Below are 20,337 nucleotides of genomic sequence, written 5' to 3'. Positions count from 1 at the left end.
GCCCGTGTGCCAAAGCCTCGAATCATCGCCGGTTAGGAGGGAGCCTTCGTTGATGATCCAATTTAATGTCTTTATGCCATCGGTATGCCAAATCCTGGCCTGTGGAATATCCCGCACTTTATGCCTCCGAGCTGCACACCAACAAATTGGGTTGGCTTAAAGCCCACTAAAGGAAGGAAAGGAACGCATACGAACGTACGATCTGTCGTGCAGGGAGAATGGAAACAATTAAAATTGTTTTAATGTTCGTGCGGAACATGAAGGGCGGGTTTTGATGGGGATTGTTGAACACGCAGTCCCAATGAGGGCAATATTTATCCGTACCAGACGAACGGATTTCTACAACAGCCCCGTCAGCAGCTGAGAGAGAGAAAGAGCCAGCGAGGAGGAAGACTAGCTGGTGCAGTGTTGTTCTATAAATTTCTACCCCATCCCATCGTTCACCTTCACCCGACAGCCAAAACGCACAAGGGAATACGGAGTTGATGGAGGAGAAAAAACACAAATCGCATGTATTGCCCGTTCACGTTTTCCTCCCAGTGCCTTTTCCAGCTCCAGTTCCATCGCAACACGCGCAAGGCGGCCCAGACCCCGAGAAGAGGAGGTCATAAATAAAGTCATAAATTTCATTTTATACCAAACATAATTTCAGCGCTTGTAGCTTGCAGGGAGGGGGAGGACCCGCGCTTAAACCGGAAACCGAAGGATGCTGCTGACTGACTTTTTGGCAGCGGCAAAGGAAAACATCATAATATAATCATTCCCAACATGATGCCAGCGCGAGATGGGGGTACGTTGAATGATGTGTCCAAGGAAAAAAAAGAGAAAAAGAGAGAGACAAAGAGAGCACGCGAGTCTCAAAAAGGTTGCCGACGGGGTCGGTTCCCATGTTGCGCTGTGAAACGGTCGGAAATCAGGAAGCCTCGCTTCGAAAGAATGGGGGAAAATAAACGAGACTCGCGCAAAGGATTGGATTTGGAGTTGAAGAATCGATTTTTCTATACCGCAACGCAGCCAGGAAGCATCACAGAGACAAATGCTCCACCAAATCCACTGTCGAAATAAGGAACAACAAAACCTTCTTTGGTGCCTTGAGCTGTACGAAGCGTGGGGCGGAAGCTGAGTTCTGCCTGGGATTTGATTATTGTGGTAAGCTCTATCTTTCCTCTGTTGCTTTAGCGCTGCGCTTTCGGCCTTCATCTCCGGGCCTGGGGTGGTCCTGGGGATGGTCCCTGCATGTCGTGCCGAATGTTGCCTGTTGGCAACGTGAAAAATCAATTTTCCACTACAACCCAGCGGTAGCAATACGGTTGTGTTGATTGCAATCTGTTGCAGAGCATCCCTGCCTTTCCCTTTGCCCCCCACATCAGCCTTGGAGCTGAAGATGATGGGAGCTAGATCGTATAAGTTGCATCGTAAAACCATCCGGATGATACTACTGATGTACGCTCATCGTGCTGTGTACTGCCACGGGAATACTCGGAACCAACGGTAGCAAAAATAAGGTGTCGTTTGGGCAGGGTCGTCAGATAGAGAGGATTAAGGGGATGCTTATGCAAAACACTTTAATGTGTAAATGATGTCTCCCGGTGTGTGTGAGCGCGCGCGCAATGTGCACAAGTACATCCTAAATGCATGTAATGGCCTCTTAACTCACAATTAATTGCTATAAACGGTAACATGGATTTGATTAAACTAGTCTATAGTGGATAATTTGGGGAATCAATTGTAGGAATTTCATCAATTTTCTGGAGACATCCGGAATCGCTCGGAATCATTCGTAGTCGTCCGGAGTCGGCCGTAGTCATCCGTAGTTGTCGGAAGTAGCCTTGCAGTCGGAGTGATGATAACTGGTACAATGTTTTTGTGGTCAGGCATTACATCTCCGACTTAGATTCTTGTTTGTTCTGGTTGACTCAAACACTTAGGACTCCGACTCCGGACGACTCTGATTCCGAATGACTTCGAATGACTCCGGACGGTTCGGACTTCAGAAGACTCCAACTCCAGAAGACTCCAACTCCAAAAGACTTCAACTCCAGAAGACTCCAACTCTAGAAGACTCCAACTCCAGAAGACTCCGACCGACTCCGGACGACTTCAGACGACTTCAGACAACTCCTACTCCAGACGACTTCGATTCGGGAAGCAACTAGTGGTTCCGTTTATGCCAGAGTTGAAATCGAACTAATAATAGCTAGAGTCGGATCAGAGTCGTGGGTACGCTCCATAGAGCACACCAGTAAACTCCATATACGTTTGTGCGAGACGTATGGCACGTTCGATAGCTACCAGAGCGCTGCCTTAGTATGCCCAACAAATGATGTTTGTAAAACATCCTATTATTGAACAAAATAGTACATATTGTATCCTGCTGCAATACACCTAATTCACAGTGATTAAGCTCTAGCACCTGCACTTGCAACCCCTTTAAATGAGCTCAAATAATTAACAATATGCATAATGCATAATAACAATTTGCTCATCATTTTCTATCCAAGTGTTGTTACCCTCATCAATATTCATCCGTGACAACAAAGTGCAATTTATTGCACCATCAAACTATCCTGGTTTGTATGATCAATTTTTTTTTTGCGGCTGCCGTTGTCTAAAACAAAGCTCTCCCACCCCAATTAGTGGTGTGAAGCGGTCAACTGTAGCACCTCCCTCAATCAGCATTAATTAAAACTTTACTATCCTCCCCGTTGGTGAACAACTGTTCCAAAAGCAAACAAAATCATAACCCACCCGTAGTTCTGGATATTGTGAAGGAATATAAAAAAAGCATCCTTCATTAAGTGTGAACCCCACGACCCTCAGGAGCTTGATTTCGATAGCCGAGTGGGTAGTGGGGGGGACTATGTTTATGAGGTCCATTTTGGCACGCAGCAGCATGGTGGTCCGATAATGCACGTAAATTGGATTGAAGCGTAATCTCAACCGCAAACATTCTCGCCCCATCTCGGCTGTGGTCGCTGGATCGCTAATAAGCGCGAGCCGAAGTGATTTAATGTCTATGAAGTCGAAGTTTCACCACGTTGTTCCAGTGTCCATTATTGGAGCGGAGGTGTGTTTTTGGGGTTTTGTTCAATTTTTGGATCAGATCCAAATGGAAACCAAACCGAGAGAGGTTTTCGGAGGTCGTCCATGAAACCGATTTAATGACGAAACCGTCATAAACGAAGACACAACCCCAAGATTCGCTACTGGAACTGGAGAAGAACCCGAAGTTACAAAAAGAACCAAACAGGGAATAAAATGCACATTTTCCGCTCGTCGTCGCGTCGTTTCGCCTGTTCGTTTGCTTCGGGTGCCACGGCTCGAGTGTCCTTTACATGGGCAGCGGTTTGCACTACTCAACCGGTATCCAATAACCGTCCATTTGATGGCTATATTTAGCCCACCGCTCCACTATGGCCGCGCGGGCCGGGCTCGGCAAGAACCATCATCATGATCAGCGTTTAGTGTGGCGAGCGAAGCACGAACGAAGACACCCAAGGACGTTTTCTGTGTATATGTGAATGTGTTTTTTTCTTTTTTTGCTTTGTGTTTCGGGTACACGGCTTCCTGCCGGGGTCAAGTGTCGAGTAAATGGTGAGAAAAGGACACACCTGGCTTTATTTTGATTCCTTTTTTTTTCCTCCTTCTTGGAAGAACATAAAAAAGAAGAGGAGGGTGTGGCGGGAGCAGGAGGGAGCGCGGGATGCACTATCCTCCGTTTCGCTGTGTTGTGCCAGGATGGATTTCCACACAGATTTTTCCACCCACAAAACCACTCACACAGACGCGCGGAGAATGATGAGCGGGACCCGTTTTGGCCTTTATCGGTTGATTAAATATTTACATCTGTCCGAGTGTATGTTTCTGTCCGACCAGAGGGGGTGGTGGGCATTATGTGGTGGAGGGGAAAAGGAAAGAACCGCAACACAGCGAAAAGCGAAACCCCCACCGCCCATCCCATGGGTGACACGTTTAATCGCGTCATCAGTGTGTTATCATGCACAGGGAGTCCTGTCATGTTCGTCCTGTCGTCGCACCGCGTATTGATGATGGTTATTGATTTTCTTCTCTTTTTTACATTTTTCTATCGGCAGGTCTATAGGTCGGTGTGTGTGTGTGTGTGCCCTTTTTTCATCGCTGGAACGACGCAAGCGACGCATGACCACACTCTTCACGGTGTTTGATTGATATCCATTTCGCTCTCCCACCCACCGGTAAGTGTTTGCCTTGCGTTCGCATATTTATGCATCCTTTTTGGGGGCACACATTTACTCCCGTTAATGGGAGTACGCCCAGTAGTTCATGAGAATGGAGCATTCGAAGCAGAAAGAAAGAAAGATACAGCAACTTTCGAGCACTACTAGCACATAGCACAAGTATGACGGAAATAATTTACCCATTCGTTTGCAATTACACCACAATCGGGGGAGGGGTGGTATTCTGTTTTCCTTTCAAAAGGTAATAAAAATAAAAACACACACATACACACACCCCTCTCCCAGGATGCAACAAAGTGAAAAGCATCTGCTGGATGATAATAATGAAATTAACAGCCAGTGCCTACCCGGTCGCCTCGTCCTCGACGTTCGATTGTTTGGCGGTGTTGTGCTGGTGTTCTGCTCTCTTGGTGTTTTCGGTGCCATGATGGTGAAAAGCAAGCTGCGCAATGTCACCGATAGCAACAAGAAAAAAAAGACGCACCGGACCGTATGGAATTGCCTCGCTAATGTAATTGATGAAAGCGAGACAAAGAAAATCAAATAAATTTCACTTTATCCTTCAGAACATGTGAAAGAGCGCGAACAGCTTGTCGTTATACGATGCTGAGAGTATTGTTTTAATTTGGTTTTTCCTAGTTTCTTTTGTTATGGTTTATGTACAGAAAACTGACTGATGGTTATTACGGATTTTCAGGGTAAAATTGCGCTTACAACTTTTCATAAAACAACGACTTAAAAATAGTCTTACGATTACATCAGTTTTCAGACTCAGAAACTAATATAATCTCAGCTTTAGCAAGCATTAAATCCAAGTATTTTTCGAATGAAAACGCTTCCCGACGATAAACGCCGATGTAGCACCATTCGTAACGGATGGAATGGATTCGTTTATGATTATTGGAGTGTGCAAAATATCGATCATAAAAATGTGAAGCATCATCAAACAACCGTCTCTCGATGATATCAGCGCATCGAAATCGGGTTTCCCGCGCAGTCAATCCACAGAATCGCTCTTCGCAACCATTTGCAGCGCTGCTAATGTGTACTAGCGGTATCTGTTGATTCAATTCTGCAACCGATCGTTTATTTGCCGACGTTGAAAATCGTAATTTCCGCATTGGGTCGCTCAGAGCTCAGCGCTTGGGATAATATCAGCAGTGGATCGTAAAATGTATTTTTAATAAAAAAAAACAGCGCGTCCAGCGCAAACAAAAACATCCTCACTTATGATTGCATTGCGCCACACACAAAAAAAAGACCATTGCGTAGCACAGCGCGGATGAGCTGATGTAAATTTAGCGGGGTGGAATGGTGCAATGGGAATTATGGAAGTAATCCAATTTTCCAATTAAACCATGGGCTGCAATAAATCGATTAAACTATTTATTGCGTATCACCGTTTGCGCTGTCATCAGAGAGCGGCTTAAGAACTCGAATGCGCAGCAATTTGTTTGTGTGTGTGTGTCATCCAATCATCAACCTCCCAGCACTCACACAGGACAAATTGAATGAAAGCGGTTTATTGTACGCAATATCCGCGAAATTATAAAAACAAGTTCATCAATAGGGACTGCTTGTAGTTTTTAATTAAAAAAGGGGAAACTCTCAAAGGCATTGGGCGTCGTCGTGGTTTACCGTGGTGGTTATTTTCTGTGGTGGTTACAAACAAACATACGCACCAAATACTGCTTGGTGCTTTTCGTTCGTTCATAAATATACATGCGTTCGAACGATCTGGATAGCACGTGGCAATTTATTACCATTTCACTCTAACTTATTTCCATGAGCCATTTTATGATTATGTGGATGATACAGCCACCACAAATGGAGAGACGAAATGGGGGGGGTCGGTAATGTTAGGGGTTGGCAAAAAGTGCTCCACATATTTCATCTATTTTATTGAAATTGATGATGATTGATTGATTGATTTTTTGTTTTATTTTAGTCCCTAATCACTCAAGCCTTGTATATTCCTTTCCCATGTTATATATTTTTACTTCTTTAGCTCACAAAAGCTCTAAATGACGCAGCTCCAAACAAGGGTAGCAGCCCACTGACACCGACCTAAGATATCAAACCTTTAAGAGCAGTCAGCATTAATAATCTCCACCTTATCCGCGGGGAAATATTTAAATTCCCTCCAGAGCTCAGTTGCCATCCTGGGTCGTTTACCATCCTGGGGGGAATTAAACCGTGGATCGCGTGCGTTCACTTTTGCATCATGCTTTTGAAGGATGCTTCACCACACGGCATCCACTATCCTCCAAGGGATAAAAGATTAAAATGTTTCACCCCGTGTCTGTCAACCGTTGGCATCACCGTAAACGGTCATCGGGGGAGAGTGCAATAACGGGCAAAGCACGCTGCCATGAATGGACTCTGGTGCACATGATTGTTTGAATTTTTCATTCGAACTGTTTAAGCTAAATATTTACCTCTTTACCTCATCTTGGCAAGAGCATGGGCAAAGGTTCAAGTGGAAAATCAAAACAAATACGGGAGGGTTGCTTTCAAACGGCAAATGACCCTGTTACAGTAGCGCAGTGACGTACTTGGTTGAAGTGAGTAATGATTTAATTATAAATTAACAACAACGCGTATGTGTGTGCGCGCTTCACAGGGCTGGACGAAATTGGCCCAAGTGATTTATGGCAGCTTGGCAAAACGCACTTCCAGCTAAAATGGGTTTCGTGGAAAAACGGCACTGAAAATGATAACACTGAAGCGAAAGCTGTGGTGTTACTTTTTTTAACGTGTTGAGGGTAAAGCATCCATTCACGCACACACACACACACCAGCACAGCTTGTTACATGGCCTTGTTACCCCATTCCGTGGATGGTGTTTAATACCCTGAAAGTATCATAAATTGTCTCTCCGCTCGTGGTCTTTATTTCGATCAACAACCGAAAAAAACTACACTACATAAAAGGAAATGCTCACTGGTGTGAAAATCCAACAGCAGGAAGCAGCGCGCGTGTGTAACGCTTTTCATACGGTAACGGTAAGCGATAAGCGAACAGAACCTTTGCCCAAAATCGGCGTGGTGTGAGCGTGCATGTGATTAAAAGCGATTTAAACACACGCACACAGACAGACACACGTAGCCGTAGTGTGGCCATTGTTGTGGAAAACTCCGGTCAGCTAAAATGTCCCCCAAGCACCGTGTGTGAGCATGTGTGTGTGCGTATGTGCCAGCGCATTTAGAGTGGAACCCACCGGACCGAAGCTTTTCCAGTAATTGGTCACAAAATTTATTCGCTCGCGTTAGCGCCATATAATAAATCTCTCGCTCACCGCCTCCCTTGGAAGCACCTATTTCTCCCCCCCCCTCCCCCTTTTACCCTTCCACCATCCCCATCCGTCGGTACACACCCGGTGGCAGCTTATTTTTCATCATAAATCCTGCAACATACTGTCGTGTCCGGCAGGGCCGGATTGGAGTTTCGCAAATTGCTGCATGCCTCTAATCGCAAATCGTGATGAAGTGTGCTCACTGGGCCACTTGGCGGTGATACTGGTAGTGGTGCTATGTTAAACCAATGTCCTTGGACCCGCACAATGAAGAGCTTTTCCTCGTGGTGTGGCGGCCGCACAAGAGCATGAATTAGTGGAACAACGGCGAGGTGGGGAACACACTGAGTGAAACGACTTTGTTTAATTAAATCGTTTCTAACCGCTTGTTCCTGCATTACGCCATCATACACACAATAGAACCGACAGTAGAGCCGTGTTCCGGCGGTGGCATAATTCGCTTCCATTGCTCCAGCCACTGCGTAAGGGAGGAAATGATCAATTATGTGCGCCCTTGGTGCTTTCGAGTGCTTTCGAGTGGAAAGCTTAGTTACGCAAGTGCGCCGAAGAGCTTTAAAACACCCCCGGTCTACTAGGATGTGGTTTTTGCCGGGGTGTAAAATTTAGAAACGCAACAAAATACGACCACACAGCGTAGTAGGTCACTTTCGGTACGCGTGTGACAGTGATTGAACTTGCACCTGGTTTACTGGACGGATGTTGACGGTTGTTTTTCCACAATCGTGCTCCCTCAGGACAGCGCGTTCATTTTCAGGGTGGCTAGGACAGGACAGTGGCATGATTGAATCAAACTGTTACCGTGATGCAACATTGCAACATTGTCGTGTTCGGCACGTTGATAGTGGTCAGTTTGCTGTTAGTTGGTTACCATTCGACCCACGATAGACCGCAGCTTAGCGTCGTAAATGGTGCACGATGTAAGATTGATGGTCATAATTACAAAAGTACGCAAGCTATACAATACAAATCTGGAACAGAGTAATAACATTTTACTGGATTTGAATTTGAAAAGAATTGTAGCATTTTGTGGCATACATTTGGGCGCACGCATTATCAACAGTAAGCCTGAAAGCATGCAAAGCGCTTGACAAATGGTTCAAACTATCGAAAACGAGCCTGAAATTATGCAAATCGCATGTCAAATGGGTCTAATTATGATTAAAATGTTTCAAATTCTTATGTTTGACTCATTAAACTAATGTTTTGAAGGAAGATTCTATTTAATAGTGTAACAAAATTGCCATGAAAAGAACACAGCCCACATGTCCTTCAAAACTGTTCGCTGTATCACATAGAATCAAACGACGGCAACATTGTCGTAACTCAAAATGCACCTCAATTTTGCCTTCAACGTACCATCCCAGCGAATCCCATTGCCTACCTAAACACCCAGCAAAATGGTGCTGACCTCTCTAGAGGCCCATTATCTACACCTCCGTACAAACTTGACCGATGTTTTCGCAGCAAAAAATACCAGCAACAACCGGACGTCGGGATGCGGATGTACGGTCGATCCGGCCACGACCACGACGGCCTTTTAAACCAACCCACACACGCAAAAGTTTTATCATCGAAAACACACACACACACAGCAAAGTGCCCAACAAGGATCGATAAGTGAACGATAGTGCACCACACAACGCTCTCTTCTCCTGCGTGTGTGTGTGTGCGTGTCCCCATGCCATATCTTGCCCATGGTAGCGCACCGCATGCATAATGTACACAGTGCAGTTCATAATTCAAACAACAGGCAATTTCCGGCCCTGATCTGCAGTGGAAAGCGTTCGACGCATCCTTTGTAAAAGTTGGAGTTGTGTGTGTGTATGTGCCTGGTGGCACAAAAAGGTGAATCACCCGACCTAATCATCGATTGCCTCCCACTTTCCAGCACATTTAGTGGGCAGCACGGGCGAAAAGGTGCATCCCAGCCCGTTAGTACACAGCGCAAACCGTCGTTCCCGTGGAAAAGTGGAACGTTTCACGCATTACTTATCAACCACGCCGTTCGATGGCACATACCGGCTGGCCGGTCCCAAAATCGATAACCGGTTGCGTCGCGTGCAGCAGGAAGCTCGACTGACGTGAATGTTTAATTAAAAGCTACAAGCTCTTCGAGGCTGCGGTGCGACGCAACCGAGAAGCAGCGTATAAGGGACGCAGGTTTCGCGTGACAACCTAGCTGCTTCGAAGTGCAAGGCACAAACTTTGGCGACACAAATGATCCATCTAGGTTTTGTAACAGCGAGTTGAACGGACTGTTGCATGTAGCAAACGAGTGACAGTTGCAATTGGGGGGAGTTTTTAGTTCGTTAGTGTTGGGGAAAGCTTTAGAAAACAGGACACGTTTCTTTTTAAACTATCACGCAAGACACGTGACACGTTTTGTCTGCTTTCATTACCGTATTATTGGATTGAATACTTCAAAAACTTTGTTGTAAACCTAGTACATATAACGATATTAGCTATTATCGGATGATTCTAAAGCTTTAAAGTGGAATTATTGTACGCAAAATGCTTCAAACGTTGCTTACAGTCAACAAAGGACGCATTAACGATGTCAAATTGACGACATAACCCTGTTGTATCAAACAAATCCTCTTTCATCTGGGATTATTACACCCATAATATACCAAAACGGTTTAACTAAACCTAACTAAATCTCATCCTAAGCTTTGTACTGATCTCTAGCCGTCATTATCATTACCCAAAAATCTAATCCTCCCTTCGTTAGACACTGTTTGCTCACCGGGGCTGTGGCGTATAAATTTACCACCTTCCAATTGAGGGATTACTTGGCGAAGCTGGCATTCATTATCTAAAATGTCCTTTCTCGAGCTCGCCGGTTCGCCATCACCCAAATGCTTCGCTGAATCCTGCCCATCCACGTTCTCGATTATCCATCATCGATTCTGCTGTGCGCGTCATTGCTTCTCAGAGGTTTGCCGCAGCACATTATTTGCACTTCGTGACCAACGGCTCAAATGACCAACCCGTGCTCGATGGCAGCAGCAGTTCAACGCACAACGTAGAATATTTCATTTTCATCCTCTTCTGAATGTTGAAGCGCTTTCCTACTCAAATACGCAGCACCGAGCGCTTCGTATCGACCTTTAGGCAGGATCGAATGCACCGATAGCGCGGCTAGCTGCTGCTGCTGCTGCTGCTGAATGGTGAAACAATAACCGTAACTTTTACATCGGATTAACATAACTTTCGCGCCGAACGATTTCCGCCCTATCGAAGGTACCGTGCCTGCTGCGACCTGCAATCGAGGCAGGACACTAATTCCACGTGCGAGATAGAATTTGGTAGCGTTTGTTGCTTTGGTCTCTTTTGCTTTGGAGCGCACCATTGTACCGTTTCTTGAACGTCAATGCAGCGAATTGCGCTTGAATCCAGCAACCCTGGCAGCGCTCAGCCAGCGTAAGCTCTAGCATCCTTTTAATGTCCATTTTGTTGTCCACGGGTGCTGTAAATTGTTTGCCTGTTCCCTCCGTGTGCCGCCTTTCGGTGAAGCTTAAAGGAAGCAAAAATAGCTTCCACGAGCACAGATCGGATGACCGAGAAGTGCACTGTTAAACGGGTTAGTGTGTTGAGCAGTGGGATGGCGAACGATATCCACGACAAATATCGGGGACAAAGGTACCGGGGAAGGGTTACGGCCATTTGTACCTATTTTATCACACATCCTCTTCTCTGCGGCTCGTTTCTTTCTTTGTTTGTGGAAGCAAATGTATGTTATTCCGGGGCAATCGGGCCGTGCCATTTGTTAGCCCGGTGTCGTAAATGAGCGGACATTAGTGCCGAGCATTAAGAAACGGTACGCCTGCTGCTGCTGCTGCTGATTGGAAGGGGTTGCAATTGTATTAGAAATAAATAGGTTGTCACATTTGGAAGAAAACACTAAGTACTGGTTTCTAAAGGATTGCAATAGCAATACTATAATAAGAAGTAAAAATATTGGATAAATACTTGTCCCTTTTTTGTAAGTGAACTACGAGCTCACGTAACGATTCCACGATAACGTAGGAAGTAAGTCATCCTGCTCTAAGGATTTCATATATGACTTTAAGGAACTTTGCTCGAATTCCCGGTTATTCGTGCTCGACAAAGTCAATCCGCAACAAAGAAGGGTTTTGTTAGCAAAAGCTCATGCTTGCAATCGTACATTTTACCCAGTAAATGTATTATTTGTCCAGCTAATCCTATTGTGCTCTGTGGTGCTCTTGTGCTCTGATCTCATCGCAGCTAACCGCTGCCTGCTCCAGCGGGGACAGATAATAAAAGCATTTCACAATGTGTTGACCCTTTTCATCACAATTCTTTTGACTGTAGATAAAACTCCGGCAGATACACGATTATGAGGGGTCGCCTGGACGAATTTAAAGGTCGTATCGGGCGGCAACTGGCGGAAAATATTTTCATCTCTATGCGCTCACAACAAAAGCGCACTCCCCAACACCGTATGTGACCGTACTTTTGGTGTACCGGAAGAGTAACTAAGCAGTAAAACACTGTTCACTTCGCTGCTCTGCTGTTCATCCTCTAGGCTTGGGTTGCTTTTGTGTGTGTGTTTTTTTTTTTCATATCTCTCACGCAGTGAATGGTGTGTTGTCACTGGCGATGAAACATGGCCATGTGCACTTTATTTGCTACTCCGCTGGAAGCGTTAACGTTTTGGTGCCTTTTTTTAAACACAGACACAGATGAAACAAATGAAACCCCAATTCCGAGCAACGCTTCAGCACAAAGCAAGAAAAAGTCATTTATTCAAACAAGCGTTTTATTCATGCATTAGAAACAAATGTGCATTTTTGGTGTTTTTTTTTCGTTTGTCGTGGTGCGCTTTGTTCAATTGCGCTGAGGGAATTTCAACTTTCGCGTACAATGTAGCGCGCAGTACACAAATCGCGTGCCGCTGTGCAACCAATGTTCGTGTTCGCGTTCCACCAATCCTTCATTTGTCACTTGTGTCCCGTGTTTGCCACCGTCAGCAGCGCTTTGCGCTCGGTGCAAACCATTGGCTTTGATTTAACGGGTCAGGGACTGGCACGGAACGGATTGGTTAATTGTGAGGCAAAACAACCCGAAACTGGGGGTGAGAATGATTTACACCCGCGCCATGGTATATTGTAGGCAGTGGCCAGCTTACGAATGGGTTGATGATGTTGGTGCGTGGTGGACGATCAGTGTTCTATTGTTTGGTTTGTTTTTCGTTTTTTTAATTCGCATCCCATGTTTTTGTGTTTCGGTTGAAATGTTGGTATAGCTGCTTACAATTTCGTGTAAAACGATGTAAAAAGCTCAAACAATTGCGTGTTAACTTCGCTATTCTGACTGAAATAAACCGTACAAGCGAAGTGTTGGTGTGAAATTTATCATTTAGAAAAGGATATAGTAAGAAGTTATAAAGTCTGAAAGTTGGGATACAATTTGAATAAAAACAAGCCTGCGAGACATGAAGTACCATGCGTCTCCATTTGAATTTTGTATGAATAATTATGTATCTGGAAATGAAAATTCATGTCAAATATTGTAAATATTTCAGCTCCTCCAAGATTGCACTAAATGTAAATACTCGCTACAAGAAACATGGCCCCAATTACTTTACCCATATCGCTTACGCCAAAGGAGCTTGCGAGGTGCATAAATCAACTTATTTAGCACCTCGCTTATCTTCTACGTCCTTTCACTGTAAAGGAGGAAACCAACCAGAGAGGGAAAAAACAAACGAAAACCATGACCCACCAAAAACCAGCCCCAGAAAAAAAGACTGACCCCGCAAGGGTACACCCCCAAACTCCGCGCGGGAGTGTAAAATAATGCACAAATTGGCCATGAAAGATATGCTTCGTACGGCAGTTTACCTTCCTGCTGCATTTTCACGTTGTGCACATACACAGTGACACAGTGAGGAGGCAGACACACACACACACAAACACACACCGAGCCAAGCGAAAGAGCTTGTGTTTTTGTACTATTATTTTGCACAAACGAGCCAACAAAGCGCACGGCGCTCCGTTACATTAAGGCTGGCGCTGTGTGCTGTGGGCAAAGGCAAAGAAGTGCCAACCTCTATCGCGTTGAACCGTGCCGAGAAGGTAATTGAACTTTACCCTGAGCACAGTGTGTGTCTGTGCATTGTTCCTGGCTGCGGCGGGAGCAGAGCATGTCTTCGCCGTAAGCTCTTGGGCTGCTTGCGGGAATTGTTCCCTTTTGTGTCTTCCCTTGTGGAAGGGAAGGAAGTCTTTCGCGCGCGGCTTCTTGTGTGTGCCAGAACGGCTTCACAAACAAACGATAAAAAAGGCATACTTATAAATTTATAATGGGCTCGTTTATGTCGTTATCATTGCAAATGTTGGTATGGCGGGCACAGTTCATGTATGTCCTCTGTGCCGGAAAACGTTCTAACTGTCAATGGTGGTCGCACTTTTGTCGGAGAACAATTGTTATTTGAAGGAAGGAAATCGGTAGAATAATTTGATGGTTAAGTGGGTTTCTAATTGGAACAGTAATAAGTTGTTTGGTCTTAAATTTCAAATATGATTTTCAATGTTGTAACCCAAATGTTTCGTAAATGACCTTTAGGAGCTTTGTATTATTCATTTTCAATTAATTATGCTAACAGCGTAATATAGTATGAGCAGCTTTGCTGCAAAATCGTCGCTCATTCATTCAAAACCACAAAACGCCTAAATGTATGCAAGCAACCTAGCTTAATCTAATTTTTAGGAGAAGGGCGTGGAACTTCTAATTTATTTTAAAAATGTAAATTACAATATTGCTTCAGTTTTCTCCCATTTAACTATGGGATGGGATTTCAGATCATACTACCCCCCCCCCCCCCCCTACCATCTGGGTACATCCCGCCATCTGGGTACATCGGGTGAAGGAATTAACCCGACATATTTAGCAAACAGTGCATGGTATATGAATATATTCCCGAGCCCCGAAATTATCATACATTGCGTACATCAATTTACAACTTTCCGGAACAGCACGAGCAACTTTTTCTCATTACTTCTTCCGGCTGACCCGGCGAATGTTGTTCGTTGCTTTTGCGAAAATTTTTTTCCTCGTCGTTTTAATCCCTCACTCCCACTCGTTCGTTTGCCTTTTTGTGTATCGTCCCCGGAAGGGTCACAATAAATTTTGTGCCAACGCCACATTCACCTCGCAGCTTGTATGTGTGTGTTAGTTTCGTTTCATAATACGTACAGTGCTTCCCCGCCCCACTGCTGCTGCCTTTCGCGCACGATGTTGAATATTCATAAGAGCACTTTAACCTTCCCTCGCTGTTCGTTGTGATTGTTTCCTCAAAAAGGTCAATACTGTGCTCAATTTATTTATTATACACGTATTGCTTTCTAGCGTGCGCGCACAAAAACACACCACGCTGCATGGGAAAGCGATTTTCTACACCGACCATGCTCACAGACTCATTTGCAGGTGAGTTTTCACCCGCACCAGAGAATGGACGGGGGGGGAGGGGATGTATAGTTTTAGGTGCCAATTCTGATTGTGCATGCATAAAGTCGAGCCAGGACGGTGTTGAAACGTGTTGAAGCGAAGCTACACAAAACGCAAAGCACTAATTATAACAGTCCGAAGGTTTCCGGCTGGGTACGCTAGCCCACCAACCACGGTCCGTGTTGTGGTTGCGGAGTGTTTTGTGGTGGGGTGTTTTGGGAAGTTCAAGGATAACCTAAAAGGTGTAGCTGTTTCTCCCTTGCTTCCTTGCCCACCACCATGTAAAACGATGGGGGCTGTGTGTGCGTGTGTATGTGTTAAGCAAAATGTACGGCCAGGGGTATATGTTCCCGGCGACCAAAATACCGCCCAACATTCCATGACATATCCCCACCGGAGAATGATTTATTTCAGACCGCTCACACTCCGCCGCTTGGCAATGTTTCGCATGTTTTTGTTCACCCCGGGACAGATGATGATGATGATGACGACGATGGGCCAGCTCCAAACTAAGCGGGAAATGGCAAACGGAGCAGCAAATGAAGTCCCGTACTTGTCCTTTGGAAAGGGGAATGGGGAGAGGGGGAAAGGGTAGGGTAGTGGACGATTAGTGCAAACTGTTGCTCGCAACCACACGCGCACACACCGAGACCGACAAGGCAGCACGGGCGCAGCAAAACCCTAATTCCTTGGTGAGCCTCATACGCTGTGGAAAAAAGGGGACGAAACGGGAGCAGATGGGACTCCTGTCATCGTTGTTTTGACGGGTCATCGTTGTGTCGAGAGAGAGGTCTCTGTCGCATCAGAGTGGCATTGTCCGGGGTGGCGCTTTTCTGTTTTCGTTTCATCCTATGCTGACGCTTTTAGAAGGTGCCATTTCCTCCCCCACCACATTTCATTATGATGGATAGAGCATGGGATGTGTTCTCTCCATGGGGGAGTAAATCAATTTATTAAATCTCATCGTGGCGTGTTTTAGTTTACAAACATATCATAAATATGTTAGGCGTGTGTGGTTTATGCTAGAAGCCGAGTGGGCCAACCACTGTAGCTTTCAGTGCATATGCTTTCAATCAAATGTGGCTTATCTAAAGGGTTAACTCTAAAATGTGGAATAAATGCGCTAAATTATCATATAAAACGCCTAAATGTATGCAATCTGCCATTCATTTTCCTGCTAAAGCCGTTAACACTCAGCCAAATAGGACTAAAAATGTGCACTCAATCGATACTGCTGTTTTAAAGGACAGTCACCAAAATTGTGTTAAGGTCAATAGGGCAACTAGCAAAACAACACCAAACCAAGAAGAAGCTGTGAAAATGAATGCGGCTCTATTCATCATGGCAGACGTAAGCAACACCTCATAAAAGAAGCATTTCTAGCGCGAATAATATAAGCTGCCTCGTAAAACGAAGCAACTGCCCCGGCTCCATCCACCCGCCTGCTGCAATCAACCGAACTGAATGAACAAGTGTGGCTGTTATATTCACACACACACACACACACACACCAACACGTAACGATGGCGTTTGTTATTGACGATGGGAAGAAAAACTGCCGGCTTAGCGGAGGAAGTGCCTGCCGCAGCATTTGCTCTTCTTCTAAGCGCTCTAAAAGTATACTAAGGCACAATCGGCGTCCGATCTTTGGCACAGTGCACCTCCGGAGCGATTCAATAGACTGTCGTGTCGTGGGCTGCAGGCGTACTGCTGTGCTTTTTTTTGCGTGTTTTATCCCACACCAACCTTTCGGATTCGTAGCGCTGCTGTCATCTTGTGCGAGATTCCTGCCCCGCTTGTGCAGCATGAATATCTCGCGGCACAAAAAGCGCATTCGAGAGAACTGCAGCGCTTTGATGATTCCGATTTCCAGTGTCCTGTTTTTGTGTGTGTGTCTGTGTGGGGACGAAACTGTACCAGGTTGTACCTTGTGCAATGGCATTTCGGCTGTTCGGCATCGCAATATGCAATAAAAGTATCCGAAAATGTGCACCTTTTTGAGTGTTTTTTTTTTGCTGTTTCTTTTTGCGATCCCAGTCCAAGCGTGTCCTTCTATTGACAGTGACGATACATTTTTTCACGCCATCCAATCATTTTCTGCTCTACCAAATCTAACTTTGAGTGGAGTGTTTTTTTTTTTTGTGTATATTCTCAAAGACATCATTTTGTGGTCTTGATGGAAAGAGAGCAAGCGAACGCGGCGAAAGTACAGGAGACAGGTTTTTGTTTGTTTCTCTGCTTGTCTAGCACGCTTAAACCACCATCATCATCATCCATTGGTGGATCTCGTTAAGGGTGCAGCAATGGAAGAGGTGTTGCTGTTTGCATTTAAATATCGTTTTCACGCGAGACGTACACAGTGCAAAGAATTGCCCCGGGATGTTTGGCTCTTCCTCCTTCCTTTGGGAAGAGCGACAGGAAAAATCACTGCTGCGATGGTAAGCTGAAAGAAAGCTCCAATTTCAAACAGTTTGGCTTCTGTATTGTGCGTTATGGCACTGGCGCTGGCAAGCAGGTGTTTGTTGAATATCCTGTTGGATAAGATATTTTACCATGAAGGAGAGTCAGTTTATCAAATAAAAATAAGCGTTATTCGCTCGTGTTCATGGCCGTGTACATCCTGTCTTGTAATGAAGCCTTGTGGATAGTAATATATTGGATATTTGTCATCTAATTCAAAGCATTTGAACTTTTCGTTTGAAAATTTCGAGCCAAGAAATAAAAACGCCAATTTTGTTTTGCATATAGACTAACTTTAGGCGCAAATAGTTGAATGAGTCCTTGTGGTGCTAAATCTTATTTTACAGTACTTTCCACACAGAACTTAGTTCGAAAATAGAATCACAATTTAATTGTCACAAATCTATTTCACCTTTGACGTGTCAAACCGATGGCGATCAGCAGCCCTTTGACGTTTTCCGTAAGATTTATACGACGCAAAATCACTTTGTCGCTGAAATCAATCGGCACACACAACTCACCTCACCTTTATCAATTTCCAACGCCCCATCTGGCTCAAATGGTCTTAACTCCACGGGCAACAATTTCACGATTGCTGAAGCTGAAGCTACCGTTAAGCAATAAAATTGCCACCGACTTCAAATGGCCGGGCCCTCTCTGCCGATGCTTTAAATCGTTAATCTTTGCCGGCGAAGCTCGCTCGCCGCTCCCTCACACACTACCACCCCAGCAACCGCCCCAAGGAAATCCCATTAGCTTGGGGCAGGATTGAGGTAAAACAAAAAGTCAAAATGTTGCAAAAGCCATTTACGAGAAGCATCCTTCGTTGCTCTATTACTCGCGCGCGGCCATCAATTATCGGAAACGGCGGGAGGAACGATTGTGCCATTGTGGCAAAATGGATCGCGAAAACCCCCTCTCTCTCTCTCTCTCTCTCTCTCTCTCTCTCTCGCTCAGAGAACCCTTCAGCTCCGTGGAGAATGGGAAAGAACAATTTCGATTGCTACAAATGCTGTACATTTTACCAATCAACCGGAAGCGCAGTTTATCGAGTGCTGTTGAAGGCTAGAACCGGTACGGGCAATGGAATTTACAATAAAAAAAAGAAAAAGAAAGTATCGAAATCGAACGACACGGGATGCCCAATCAGTCTGCAGTGGCCATTTAGTTTTGTAGTGTTATCGATTCAACGCGAACAGTGGTACAGTGAGTGCCATTGTTCTATTCACTGAACGGTTAAACTAAGCTAACTGAGGTGTAAATAACAATTTACGAAGTTGTTTTAATTAATTAAATAAACTTTTTGCTTGTTCCAATTCGTTTGTATTGTTCGATTTTCTAAACTAGCACAAAGATTGGCACAAAAAAAAATATCTTAAGTTCTTTACCACACTGTCTCCTCTGCAGCAAAAAAAACTACCATCCGTACAGAAAAGTAGTTGAACATTAAGCCAACGAGCGGACGCTATCGTTTTGGACGAGTAATAAAATTGTATTGCGTACACACAACCAAAAAAAAGACAGCAAACAGCTGTTGAGGGGAAAAACCCAGTGAACCAATAGTAGAGAAGGAAATAACCACCATTTTGTGTCGAATAACTTTTGATGAGAATTTTTCTACTGCTCCCCTTCCGATTCGGGATAGTTTTTTTCCAGAACTTGCCTGGCCTGGACGAAGCCCTCGGTGCCATCTGGTTTTGAGATCATTTAACAATTTCTATTTGGAAATCGAGTGTTCCAGATGGGGTGGAAAACTGGTACCGATGTGGACCCGCGCTGTACTGATTCGAAAAACCGCAGCCGGCCAAAAAGAAAACAGCAAACTTTCGTCCCTCCCGAGCGTAATACGATTCCGAATTTTGATTACCTCCGAGAAAAAGGGTCGGGAGAGAGTTGTTGTGTGATCGAATGGTGGATTGGATTTTATGTTTTTATTGTTATTTTTGGGCAGTAGTTTTCGTTGTTCTGGGCGAGTCTTTCCTTGGCTGACTTTTCAGATTTATTTTGTATTTTTCTTTTGTATGCATCACATCTGCCCAAAAGATCCGAGTTTAATAAGCAGACACGTAGGGGAAAGCGGGGCAAAATGGGCATGTGGGGCAAAATGGGCACCCTCTATTTAAGCATTATTTGACTACAAAGATACTTTCCAATGCTCAAAATGTATTCATTAGAGTGTTCTATGAACACCATGTAAGTTTCATAACCCTTACATAACAAATAACTAAGAAAAATGCAAAATAAGGTTTAGCAGCATATTGATGTAATTTTTGCCACTTCGAAAATAAGCTTAAACGTGTGTCACAGGGATGCGTTGAAGTTTTTAATGATATATTTTTAAAGATATGATATTTCTTTACAATTTGTCTGAAGCAATCAAGGCGATTGAATTCGTATTTTTACTAATATAACAAAAAATACAAAAATGCTATACGTGGGGCAAAATGGGCAGTTACTCTTGGGGCAAAATGGGCAGATGCTTTTGACATACGGCGCTTGGTGAGGCTATGGTGTTGTATTTGTCGCCTCAATAATGATAACAGGCACAGCTTCAAAACATTCGATTTTGTAGATTTAAACGTGTAAAAACTGTTATAATTTTGATAACATATTTTTGGAAGAATTTTAAGGGCTTTTCTGACCAGCAAATTAAAAGAAAGAACGAAAAATACATTTCACGAAACGTGCGCAAAAGCATAGACCATTACCTAAGCGCAGTTGTTGTGGCCCATATTGCCCCAGTGTTTTGACGTTTCACAGTTTGTTTACATATGCCCATTTTGCCCCAGGGCTATGCCCATTTTACCCCTTGTGTCAAAATAGCTTCTCGTAAAACATCAACTTTTATTTTACATTATTTTATTGTTTTTAAGT

At 44.4% G+C, this 20,337-nt stretch overlaps 1 protein-coding gene across 2 annotated transcripts in view; it reads left to right on the top strand.

Annotated features, from left to right (window-relative positions):
* Positions 1 to 20,337, top strand: part of LOC120960136 (tRNA-dihydrouridine(16/17) synthase [NAD(P)(+)]-like) — an 85,351-nt gene that overhangs the window by 43,081 nt on the left and 21,933 nt on the right. For both annotated transcript variants that reach the window (XM_049608168.1, XM_040384116.2), the window contains one exon: positions 4,095 to 4,214. The gene's annotated coding sequence lies outside the window, so the exon portion shown is untranslated. The remainder of the gene's footprint in view (positions 1 to 4,094; positions 4,215 to 20,337) is intronic.

The sequence above is a fragment of the Anopheles coluzzii genome, chromosome 3, assembly GCF_943734685.1.
Source record: "Anopheles coluzzii chromosome 3, AcolN3, whole genome shotgun sequence".
NCBI lineage: Eukaryota > Metazoa > Arthropoda > Insecta > Diptera > Culicidae > Anopheles > Anopheles coluzzii.
This window is presented reverse-complemented; position numbering and strand designations above follow the sequence as displayed.